The sequence below is a fragment of the Crocuta crocuta genome, unplaced genomic scaffold (assembly GCF_008692635.1).
Source record: "Crocuta crocuta isolate KB4526 unplaced genomic scaffold, BGI_CrCroc_1.0 scaffold3091, whole genome shotgun sequence".
NCBI classification, from domain to species: Eukaryota; Metazoa; Chordata; class Mammalia; order Carnivora; family Hyaenidae; genus Crocuta; species Crocuta crocuta.
Genome location: NW_027532258.1, coordinates 4642 through 17033, shown reverse-complemented (window position 1 = coordinate 17033; position 12392 = coordinate 4642). Strand labels below are relative to the sequence as shown.

Below are 12392 nucleotides of genomic sequence, written 5' to 3'. Positions count from 1 at the left end.
GAAAAGGGTCCTGGAAAGGGGAACAAATGACTTAGAAAATAATTATTGGCATCTGATGGCCTTCTACAATGAGCTAAAGTCAAAATTAGTATTTTTGTTCTCTAAGATAATTGGGACTACATTTTACAAGTCGCTCTCAATGTAATGAAGAATGAGGTCAAGTTGTGCTATGTCTGGGTGACATACAGTACAATGGAATGTCTAGACTGTAGGGCCCTTAGGTCTCTATGGAACTTTGGAAGCTTCATTTAACACAAATAATTTCTATGTACTTTTTGCATTAGGAACAGCTGTACTTTTGCATTTCCAAGTGATCTCTGTCCTCAAATAACAATTTTTTCATTCTTCTGAATATGCTGTTGCCCTCTCTCCTTATGTGTTTCTTGCACTATGAACTTTTTCCACCAACAGGATGTATTTTAAAAGTAAATAAATTACAGTGATTTGGGAAGGAGGAAGAATGGAGGGTTAACTGCCTACAAAAACCTGTGCTCTTAAGGTTTATTATCTGTGAACCTTTTAGATAGAATTATAGCTTTATATATTCACTTAGCGACCTAAAAAGAATCAGGTGAATACTAAAGGGCTTTTTCCTCAAATTTGTAACTATAAACGTAAATTAAATTATACATGAAAAATAAAAGAGAAGGACAAGTTTAATCAGATACCTTTGCTGAACATCAAATCATATCTTAACTAGGCCAATTCATTTCATCTTCTTGAGAAAATTAATATTTGTTATCACTTTATTGACTTTTCAAGGCCAGCATACTCCTGAAGTTGTTATTCTATCTGACTAGCTACTAAGACTATACTTCAGGGGAGTTTATAACCTGAACCTGTAGATTTCCCATAAACTTGATTACCTGAATCAAAGATTATAGCATAATTCTTCCTTTAACTATGCTTGTTTTTCAAATAAAAGTAACTATTAGTTAACAGAAATACTTACAAACATTAAAGAGCACTATGGGTCAAACTACATGCAATTTGGAATAAGATTTAATGAATGCAGAGCTAAATTAGAATTAATACAATTTAAATTTCAAGTTATTTTTGAGTACCCACTATGTATTAATGTAATTGTTGTTTAATCTGTCTGATTATTGTTGTACTACCTGATTTTATTAGAGTCTATAACTTATCACTTATTTAATTATGAATTAGCTAGTTATTACTATGTGTCATACACTGGACTAAGAATTAGGGATGAAAAGATTGTGAAGTCATTTGTCATAACCTCAAAATGTTCATAAATCCAGCTCAATAAAAAGAGATGAATATTCAATTATTGGGGGTAACATAATAAATTCTTCAATTGGAACATACATAGAATATCCCTCTCTGTAAAGATTTCTAAGAAACTAGGAAAGTGGTTGTCCCTGGGGTGGAAAACTAAGTAGCTGGGGAAAGGGCAGTGAAAGAGACTCACTTTTCACTGTATATTTTCTATGTTTTAGGAATCTTGCATGAACTATGTTTAGTATGTATTTAAAATATAAAATAATTGTAAAAATATTTTTCAAATATGCTTGCCATACTACCCCTGTATGATTNTATATTTTTTTAATTTTTAAATTTTTTATTTTATAGATAGAGTGTGTGAGTGAGGAAGAGGGGCAGAAGGAGAGGGAGGCGAGAGGGAGAGAGAGACAGACAGAGAGACAGAAAGAGAGACAGAGAGAGAAGGAGAGAGAGAGAGAATCTTAAGCAGGCTCCATGTTCAACACAGGGCCCGGTGTGGGGCTGGATTCCACAACCCTGGAATCATGACCAGAGCTGAAATCAAGAGTTGGATGCTCAACTGACTGAACCACCCAAGCACCCCTAGATTTAGATAATTGAAACTATGAAAGTGGATAAGATTTCCCAAAGTGAGATAAGGTATAGAACTACAAAGGAGACTATATAGAAAAAAATGAGCCTGCAAAGAAACTTGAGAAGAATGGTGAATATAAACACCCAGAAAAACAAGATGAAGACCAGTAAAGTATGTTAAGAAAGCAATAAAAAACAGGAATGGAACAATACTCAAATGTTAAGAGATTGGGAAACAATTAGAAAATGCTTATTATATGTAATAAGAAGGAAGTTGGAGGGTATTTACTAGAGTAATTTCAATGATATCCTTGGGGAGGGGCGCCTGGGTTGCTCAGTCGGTTAGGCAACCAACTCTGGTTGGTCTTGTGGTTTCTGAGTTCGAGCACCACATTGGGTTCTGGGCTGACAGCTTGGAGGCTGGATCCTGCTTCAGATTCTGTGTCTCCCTTTCTCTGGCCCTCCTCCGCTTGTCCTCTGTATTTGTCTCTCTCAAGAATAAATAAACATTAAAACAAATTAAGTGTTGCCCTTGGAGAAACAGGAATATTGGAATGGCTGGAAAAACGTGGATATAGCAAGTACAAAAAATCCCTTTCTGAAGTTTAGCTACATAAAGGAGAAAGATTAACAATTGGAAAAGTTGAGGTTATTTTTTAAAATTTTTCTAGCATTTATTTATTTTGAGAGAGAGATAGAGAGCAAGTGGAGGAGGGGCAGAGAGAGGGAAACAGAATCCCAAGTAGGCTCCAAGCTGTCAGTGCAGAGCCAAATGCATGGCTCAAACTCACGAACTGTGAGATCATCACTTGAGCCTAAATCAGGAGTCAGCTGCTTGGCCGACTGAGCCACCCAGGTGCCCCAAGGTTATTTTTGTAGAATGAGACCAATTTTGATCATATTAAAATTCACCAGAGAAAAGTGCTTTACAAATAAATGTATTAAAAATAATGAGAAGGAGGGGCTCATCCAAGGAAAAGTCATTTGAGGAGCTGAAGGGTATGATATCCAACTTGTAGTTGAAAAAGATACTAGCCTTACACAAGAAGAAGGATATCTCTTCCAATCTAACAGAAGAAAATATATATGTTCAATGCAGAAAGATCTGTATATTTGTTGGCAGAAAGGAGGTAAGGTCATTTGTTTAGTAGATGAAGGAAGGAGAAGAGAAGTTTGAAGAACCTGGAGAAGGCTTAAATCACTGCTATGCTGGACAAGAAAGAACTGACTAGAGATACTTAGGGGAATTAATTCCTTGAAGGCCCTGAAGAAATGGCTGAGATTGAAAACCATAAATTTACATGGCACATATTATGCACATTCTTGCATAGTTATGTGATATTCTACAACAGCAATCGAGTGATCAACAAACCAGAATGAGAAGGAAAAAAGATAATTGAATTGATAAATGATAGACAGATATGATAAAAGGACAATAATGTAAGGTATTTGGGAAAAGTCTGTGTATGTATGTGTGTGTGTCTGTCTGTCTGTCTATCTGTGTGTCTGCGTACATGTGCATGTGTTTCAGACCAATTACTAGATATTTCCAAGCAGGTGTTCCATGGGCAACTCAAATACAACCTGACTGAATCTAAAACTATCATCTGTCAAATTCGTTTTCCTTCTCCTGTATGTTTATGTCTTCATAATAGATCAAGTTGGTCAAGTAAGACCCTTATAGCCAGTTTAGAACTTTTCTCCATTTTCCATATTTGCAAAACTTTTCCATATTTTGCACATCTATATCAGTTAACTTTCTAATTTAAAGCTCTTTCCCCATTTCTCTGTTGTTAAAATCCTCTTCATATTTTAAGACTTGGATTATGTATCACTTCCTCTATGAAGACTTCTTCATCCCCTCTTTCTACCATTCTACCAGAGTTAATCACTTCTTTGTTCTTTTTTTTCTTTTTGATTCCAGTATGCATTGCAAAACTTCCATTATAACTCTTAGTGTGTCACTCTTAGCTTTTTTTTTTTTTTACTGACTCTCCTTTTTTATTGTAAGCTTGAAGAAGAGAGACTGCTTTTCTTCCCTGTCTCAGGACTATATGGTAGGTGACTGATAAATTTTATTAAACAAATTAAATTTAGAGAGGCAATTAAAGAAGAGAGCCAATTTGAATATGGTGTCAACATATGAAGGAAGGCATAATGAAGAAATTTGATGAAAAATAAAATAATTATAGTTTCTGTTTTACTTCAACTATTTGACATTTCAAATTTACTTTAAANTTTGTCTAACATCTTGAGCAAAAAAAATCAAAATTTCATCCAATATTTGTTAATAAAATATTTTCTTCTCATGAAAGCAATATAAACCTTTCTTGCAAACAAATATTGGAAAGCATACATACACACATCCCAAATATTAACCCTTTAACATATATTTATTTAGTGCTGCTTAATTGAAAGGAATATAAGATGAACAAGGGAATTATTCTCTGTCTCTCAGTCTTGAAATTAGAGAATCATCTCTGATGCCACAGTAGACATTTCTTTTGAAATATTTTTCTTATCTGCCCCTTCACATCTCTTTTTATTCCTGACACAAGAAGACCAAACCCTCATGATCTTATGCCTGATAAATAATTTTAACTTTCCTCCTAGACTCCTCTGTAATGTAGTCTTCAGGCTGCTGCCAAGCTAATCATCTAATCATCATAAAATAATGCCTTTATATATTATTTCCTTCTGAATATCTCTTACTGTGACTATCATTCATTTAGGACTTATATGTAATATATTAATTTCTCATGAGTTTTACTTTGTAGAACTTTCATTACTATGCCCTTTTACTGTGATTTTATAGTACCTGTTTTAGTTCAGCATATTAAACATTTAACATACATCTTATGTGTTTATCTTTTTATTTAGATCCTCCATGAGAGTAGGGATCTTATGTTTTTCTTCTGTATATCACCAGAGCTTGGTTATCCACATTTGACATGGATAAATACTTATGTCATTTCTTCAAACTTAGCTTCTTGAAAGCAAGAACTGTATTGTATGTATAAATATTCTAGCCATATAAAGGAATGAAGTACTGTTACAAGCTACAAAGTGGCTGAATTTAGAAAACATTGTTCTCAGTTAAATAAGCCAGATACAATTGAGCCCATATTGTATGATCCACTTATATGAAATATCTGGAATAAGCAAATCCATAGAGGCAGAAATTAGATTAGTGGTTGCAAGAGGATGGATGAGGTGGCAACTGAGAGTGATGGCCAATTAAGTAAGGGATTTATTTTTGAGGAAATGGAAATACATTCTGCAGTTATATAGTTGTGATGTTGCAAAACCTTCTTAATATACTTAAAAACATTGAATGAAACTCTTTAAAAGGGCAAATTTTATATGATGTGAATTATATTTCAATAAAATTTGTAAAAAAATCTAGACTCCCTCAGTTAACTACTTTATATCAAGGTAGAAAAAATCATGTGACATTAGTTTAGTTTGCTTAATAGACATTGAACAAAGGAAAAGCAGTTTACTGTAATAAATCAAGGGAGAAAGTTGCCTGGAGAAACTTTTTCAATAGTTTGTTTTCTATGAAATAGACTTTCTCTAACCATAGTTTTGTTTCTAAGCTCTATGACTTTTACTTATTTTTTCTACTAGCCAATTACTTCCACCTCAACAGTAATATGATTACAGTACTTTCATGAAATCTTTCTGTACTTCCTTGTTATTTTATGTTTTTAAAATGTCAGTTTTTTAAAAAGCATAGTGGTTTTAATAACTTTACCATTTATTTGGGAATAATGAACCTAACAAGATGGCTCCATCTCTGAATATGCAAACATGGTAATCTTCATATTCATTTTCACATTTTTTTCAAATGAATGAATTATTCTCTGATCAGTTTAATTACTATATTTCAATTTGAGAGAAAATTATCCATTTCCCATTCAGATCAGAACTGAGTTGTTCAATTCAGATACAGAAAATAGGCTTCTGAATATTCTGGAGAATGCACCAGAGCAAATATTAGGAAGTACATTGGATTTCCAATCCCTTTCCACTTTTCTCCATTATAAAAGAAGAACCTCCAGATGTAGGCTGCAGACTTAATGATCTCAGTCATTTAAATTTGTAGCTCTCTATAGACCTAGAAGGTATTTCTTCGTACCATAGGAAAGACTTCTGGTTTCCATCATTTTGTTTTATAACTTACAAAAGAAAACAAATACATCTATGTTAAAATAACTGACCCCTGCTCTTCAAAATTATCAAGGTAATGAAAGATACAAAAGAGGAATAGTGACATGTTGGAGATGAAGCTCCAGATGAAATTCTAGAAGACAAAAAGTTAAAACTTGAAAGCTTAGTATAGAGAACAAACTGATGGTTACCAGAGGTGAGGTGGGGGAATGGTTGAAATAGGTGATGGGGATTAAGGAGTGCACTTGTCATGATGAGCACTGAGTGATATATGGAATCAATGAATCACTGTATTGTACACCAGATACTAACATAGTACTGTATGTTAACTGTAGTGGAGTCAAAATAAAAACTTAATTTAAAAAACTTGGAAGTCTACTTAAAACGTAAACAAAATTGAAGAAAGTTCTACAGTTTATTAATCATATTGTTCCGATGCTAATTTCCTGGGTTTGATCATTTTACTATTTTTATGTAAGTTCTTCATCTTAGGAGAAGTTAGATAGAGGAAATATAGGACTTCTGTATGATTTTATCCGTTACCTGTAATTCTAAAATTTTTTCAAAACAAAAAGGAAAACAGCAGCAGCAACAACAACAACTAAAACCTCTCAAAGTGCCAGGCTGGAATCAGAGATGATTAACCCAAGACTTATTTTAGGAATTAATTCACTTTATTTAAGTTAATTCCACTCTAATAATGTAAGATGGATGACACTTAAAAATATATTCACATCACATAGTTCATCTTAACCATACCTACCAGAAAATACATAGTTGTCTCTGTAATGACTGATATTAACCACAGAACTAATCAAAATAGACAATAGTCCAATGATGGAATGTAGTTACAGGCATGGTATTAGTCTCTGAGGAAAAAAGAATCTCATCTTTTCCCTTTGCCTATTATGCTCTTTAATGAGCTTTATATTTCTCCTCTGTCTCCCTGTATCTCTCTCTCTCTCTTACTAATATGATTCACAGTTACTTATTCTGGAATATTCTTCAGTAATGACAAAACAATCACCCCTTGTTTGTAGGTCTTAACTAACCCATCACATATTGTATCTGCTCTTCCTTTTCCTTTTCCTAATTACTTCCTTTTTCTAATTACTCCTCGTAATTATTATGGCTTTTATTATTGTTCTTATAAGAATTGTTGAAACAAATTATATGTACTAGTGCAATAGGTAACAGCAGCTGGGAGCTAAAAGTACAAAACATATTAAATCAACCAGTTGAGTGGGATTTTGTAGGTAATAAAAGCAATCTAAAGGTCTCACCTCAATGTTAGAGATAAGGAAATTATCATTGAATTGGTCTTTTAGTTATACTTTCATTTAGATACAAAATGATATATTAATGTCATGCAAAACTTTTAAATGAAATCTTAGCAATCAAAATCATCAGGAAATAAAATAACACAAAATAATCAAGTAAAGTTAATTGTAAAATTGTAAGAATGCTTCATCATTTTAACCATTAATAAATAGATTAATAAAGGACACTATATTAACAAATTAAGTGAAGAAAACCATATGGTTATATCTTTAACTACTGAAAAGATATCTAATAGCATTCTACAATGAATTCTTAGCATGACTCTTAATAAAATAGGAATCGTAATTATGAAAAATACTATTCATGAAAAGCCAACATCAAATATTCTATTTGTAGATAACTGAAGTCAATTTAAATAAATTAGAAATATATCAATGAGATTGGCAACCATACCAATAAGACATGTTTTATAAGTTTTATTCAATATAATAAGAGACTAAAATAATTAGTGTAAATATTAGAAACCAAGAAACTTTGTTTGTGGTTGATTTAATTGTTGATGTAGAAAAACTAAGAAATTCCACTCTAAGGGAGCCTGGTGGTTCAGTCAGTTGATCATCTGACTTTGGCTCAGGTCATGATCTCATGGTTCATGGGTTTGAGCCCTGCGTCGGGCTCTGTGCTGACAGCTAGCTCAGAGCCTGGAGCCTGTTTCAGATTCTGTGTCTCCCTCTCTCTCTGTCCCTTCCCTACTCACACTTTCTCTCTCTCTCTCTTTCTCTCTCTCTCTCAAAAATAAACATTAAAAATATTTTTAAAAAAAGAAATTCTACTTTAAAAAAATTATCAAAATGGATTATGTAATTTAGGAAGATTTCTGGGTACAGGATAAAACAAAAAGCAAATGGTTCTTTTCTTCACTATATTTCATAATTTATAAGTGAGTAACCTATCCTATTTTAAAATTTAACAAAATTATAAAATTTCAAAGATAAATATAATATGAATATATAAAAATCTTTTTTGATATATTATCTTATTTTATTCAAATACCAGTCTGATCACACATGGTCCAAGAACACTCAAATAATAAACCATAAACAGACATTCAAGATTGGTCCTCAAATGTTATAGCCAATGATGCCACACATAACCATGATCTCGCCGACATAAAACCACATCCACACTTCAGTGGCCACCAAACCATTCAGCAGAGCTTCCTGAACTGTGAGCTGTTTCATCCTACCGATTTGAGCACTCTTGATTATTTTTTCAAGCTCTGAATAGCTGCAAGGATGTCAGCAGGGGTTAGGGGAACCAACTCAATCTTGGCATAGTGCCAAAATGTGTCCAGTTAAGACTTCAAGTAAGTTACAGAAGTATTCACCAGCATCAGGGCCTTCTCCACAAGGTTATGGATAAACTGGTCCATGGTTTCAGGATGAAAAGTTAAAAATTTTTAATGTTTTATTTATTTCTGAGAGAGAGAGAGAGAGAGCAGGGGAGGGTCAGAGAGAGAGGGAGGCACGGAATGTGAAGCAGGCTCCAGGCTCTGACCTGTCAGCACAAAGCCCTAAGTGGGGCTTGAACTCACGAACTGTGAGATCATGACCTGAGACGAAGTCGGATGCTTAACGTACTGAGCCACTCAGGTGTCCCCGCCCCCCCAAAATTAAATTGTACAGAATAGAGCTAGTACCTTAGGAATAATGGAGTAAGGACCTCTGAAAATCAGCTCCCCCACAAGAACAATAAAAACTGTAGTAAAAATTATTAAAACCATCTCTTCTAAAACTCTGGAAATTAACCAAATATTTTCAACCATTCAAGAAGCATTTATTCAAGAAAAATGGTTAAATCTTGGAAATAATAGGTTTTGCTTGCCTTATAATCATTTACTTCTCCTCAGCTCTGTGGTATCCTTGAAATCAGGCAGTCTAGTAATTATAGTGCATTAACACAGCTACTGAATAATACTAGAGGGGGAAAAAGAGGTTTGGAGCACCTTAAAACCCCATCCCTAGAGACCTGCCATTATTAGATTTATCTGGCAATTACTTAGAAACCCCCACTCTCAGGGAATGTTTTTGTTTGACATGACTCTGAGCTTACTGGGAACAGCATTTCCCTGGGGTAGCAAAAGAATCAAAAACAATCAGTGACAATTGTTTAGTATAATTGCTTCCTGAGGCCATGATAGCAGTTGGAGCAATCAATATTCTGACTAAAAACTTAAAAGTAAAAGTTGGCAAATAAGATTTCAATTGTGTAGCCAAAACATGGAAAGAACCTAAATGTCCATCAACAGACGAATGGATCAAGAAGATGTGGTATATTTATACAATGGAATACTACATGGCAATGAGAAAGAATGAAATCTGGCCATTTGTAGCAACATCGATGGAACTTGAGGGTATTATGCTGAGCGAAATAAGTCAGGCAGAGAAGGACAAATACCATATGTTTGCACATATAGGTGGATTAGGAGGAAGTTAACAGAGAACCATGGGGGAGAAGACGGGGAAAAATAGTTGGGGAGAGAGAGGGAAGCAAACCATGAGAGACTCTTCAATGTTGAGAACAAACTGAGGGGTGATGGGGGTGGGGAGAAGGGAAGGGGAGTGATGGGCATGGAGGAGGGCACTTGTGGGGATGAGCACTGGGTGTTATATGGAAACCAACTTGATAATAAACTATTTAAGAAAAAAAAAGAAAAACAAGCAAAACAAAAAAGAAAAAAAATAAGATGTCTATTGTGGGCTTTGAAGACATCCTACATATTCCTGGAAATTGAGGCCAAGTGCAGGTGCAAGGTATGTGCATGTTCAGGAAGATCTGAGATGTCCCATTCTCTCTTCTATGGAGGTCCTATAGAGTCTCTATACAGCAAGCAGTGAAGGCTTAAGGCAGAATTGTGAGTTGCTTGCCAGAATGTTGACACCAGACTTCAACATGCACACAGAACACCTTGTCAGGATAGAAAATGTTTTGGTTAAAAGTATTTAAGGAAATCTCTCCAATCATTCACTGACAGCTACCCTAACCAAGCAGAGACTTTAGTAGCCATACTTGACATAGAATACAGACTTTAAATATGTAGTCCAGGAGATTCAGTAAACAAACAACCACAAAAATAAATTCTGAGTAAAGGAAGTTGATTATGATTTCTAGAATTGCCACATTATATTATATAAAGGTCCAGCTTTCCAAAAAAATTATGTAACATGCACAGAAACAAATATAGATGGTCCATACACAGTAAAGTCAGCAGTCAAAAGAAAGTTTCACTGAGAAAGCCTGGACATTTCATTTAATAGACAAAGACTAAATCAATTATTATAAATTTGTTCAAAGAAATAAAGGAAACCATGTCTATACATAAAGAAAAGTATGAGAACAGTATCTCAATAAAGAGACTATAAAATAAAGAATAGAAAAGTCATTAAAAATCTGAAGCTGAAAAGTACAATAGTTGAAATAAAAATTCACTAAAGGAACTCCCCAGCAGTTTTGACAAATGAAAGAACCAGTAATCTTACATTGAAACATTTTTAATGTTTATTATTTTATTTTAGAGGGAGAGAGACAGAGTGTGAGTAGGGGAGGAGTCATGAGAGAGAGAGACAGACAGACAGACAGAATCTGAAGCAGGCTACAGGCTCTGAGCTGTCAGCACAGAACTCGACTTGGGGCTCGAACTCATGAACTGCAAGACCATGACCTGACCCAAAGTCAGATGCTTAACAGACTAAGCCACCCAGGCTCCCCTACATTAAAAAATTTTAAGATTCAATTGCCTGGGTGGCTCAGTCGGCTAAAAGTCCAACTTTGGCTCAGGTCATAATCCCACAGTGGTTCATGGATTTGAACCCCAAATTGAGCTCTGTGCTGACAGCTCACAACCTGGAGCCTGCTTCGGATTCTGTGTCTCCCTCTCCCTCTCTGCCCTTCCCCTGCTCACACTCTGTCTGTCTGTCTGTCTCTCAAAAATGAATAAATGTTAAAATAGTTTTTAAGGTAACGTTTATTTATTTTTGAGAGAGAGTGTGTGAGCAGCAGAGGAACAGAGAGAGAAAGAGAGGGAGACAGTGAATCTGAGGCAGTCTCCAAGCTGTCAGCACAAAGCCAATCATGGGGCTCGAATCCATGACCATGAGATAGTGACTTGAGCCGACGTTGGACACTCAACCAATTGAACCACCCAGGCAACCCAGAACAAATAATCTTGAGGATAGGTCAATCATAACTATTCATTCCAATGAACAGAAAGAAAATAAGAATTAAGAAAATTATACAGAGCCTCAGAAACTTGTCAAGCACCATCAAGAATACCAACATATACATCTTGGGAGTCCCAAAGAGAGAGAAGAGAGGAATGGACACAAAGAATATTTTTAAATAATTTAAATAATGGCTTAACATTTCCCAAGTTTGACGAAAAATACTAAGTTCCATATCCAAAACTCTCAAAACTCTCCAAGTAAGATAAACTCAATGGGATCCACACCTATGCACATCATAATTAAAATTCAGAACTACATACAAAGAAAGAATATTATAAACAGCAAGAGAGAAGTAAATCATCACATAAAAGAAAATCTTGGGGCACTTGGGTGATTCAGTCAGCTGGGCATCCAACTCTTGATTTCGGCTCAGGTCATGATCTCATGGTTCGTGAGATCAAGCTCTGCACCAGGCTCTGCACTGACAGCTCAGTGCCTGCTTGGGATTTTTTCTTTCTCCCTCTCTCTCTGTCTCCCCCTCAAAATAAATAAATGAACTTAAAAAAAAAAAACTTAAGATCTATAACTGATTTCCCAACAAAAATCTTGGAGGCCAGAGAGCCACGGGCTAAAATATTTAAAGTGCTGACAGAGACTGTTGACCAAGAATTCCATACTTAATAAAACTATATTTCAAAAATGAGGAAGAAATTAACATGTCACCCAAATAAACAAAAACAGAGAAAATGTTTTGCTAGAAGATAGAGTACTGAGGATGAAATAAAAAGACGCTATGCAGTAATTCTAATCAACCAAACAGTCCATCAATAGTACTAGTAATGGTAAGTATATAGTAAAATATAAAATAAGATATTAAGTGCATTATTGGCTTGTAAC

At 34.7% G+C, this 12392-nt stretch overlaps 1 pseudogene; it reads right to left on the bottom strand.

The window, feature by feature from the left end:
- Positions 1-8393: 8393 nt before the first annotated feature.
- On the bottom strand, positions 8394-8704 carry LOC144243373 (ATP synthase F(0) complex subunit g, mitochondrial pseudogene; annotated as a pseudogene).
- Positions 8705-12392: the final 3688 nt, after the last annotated feature.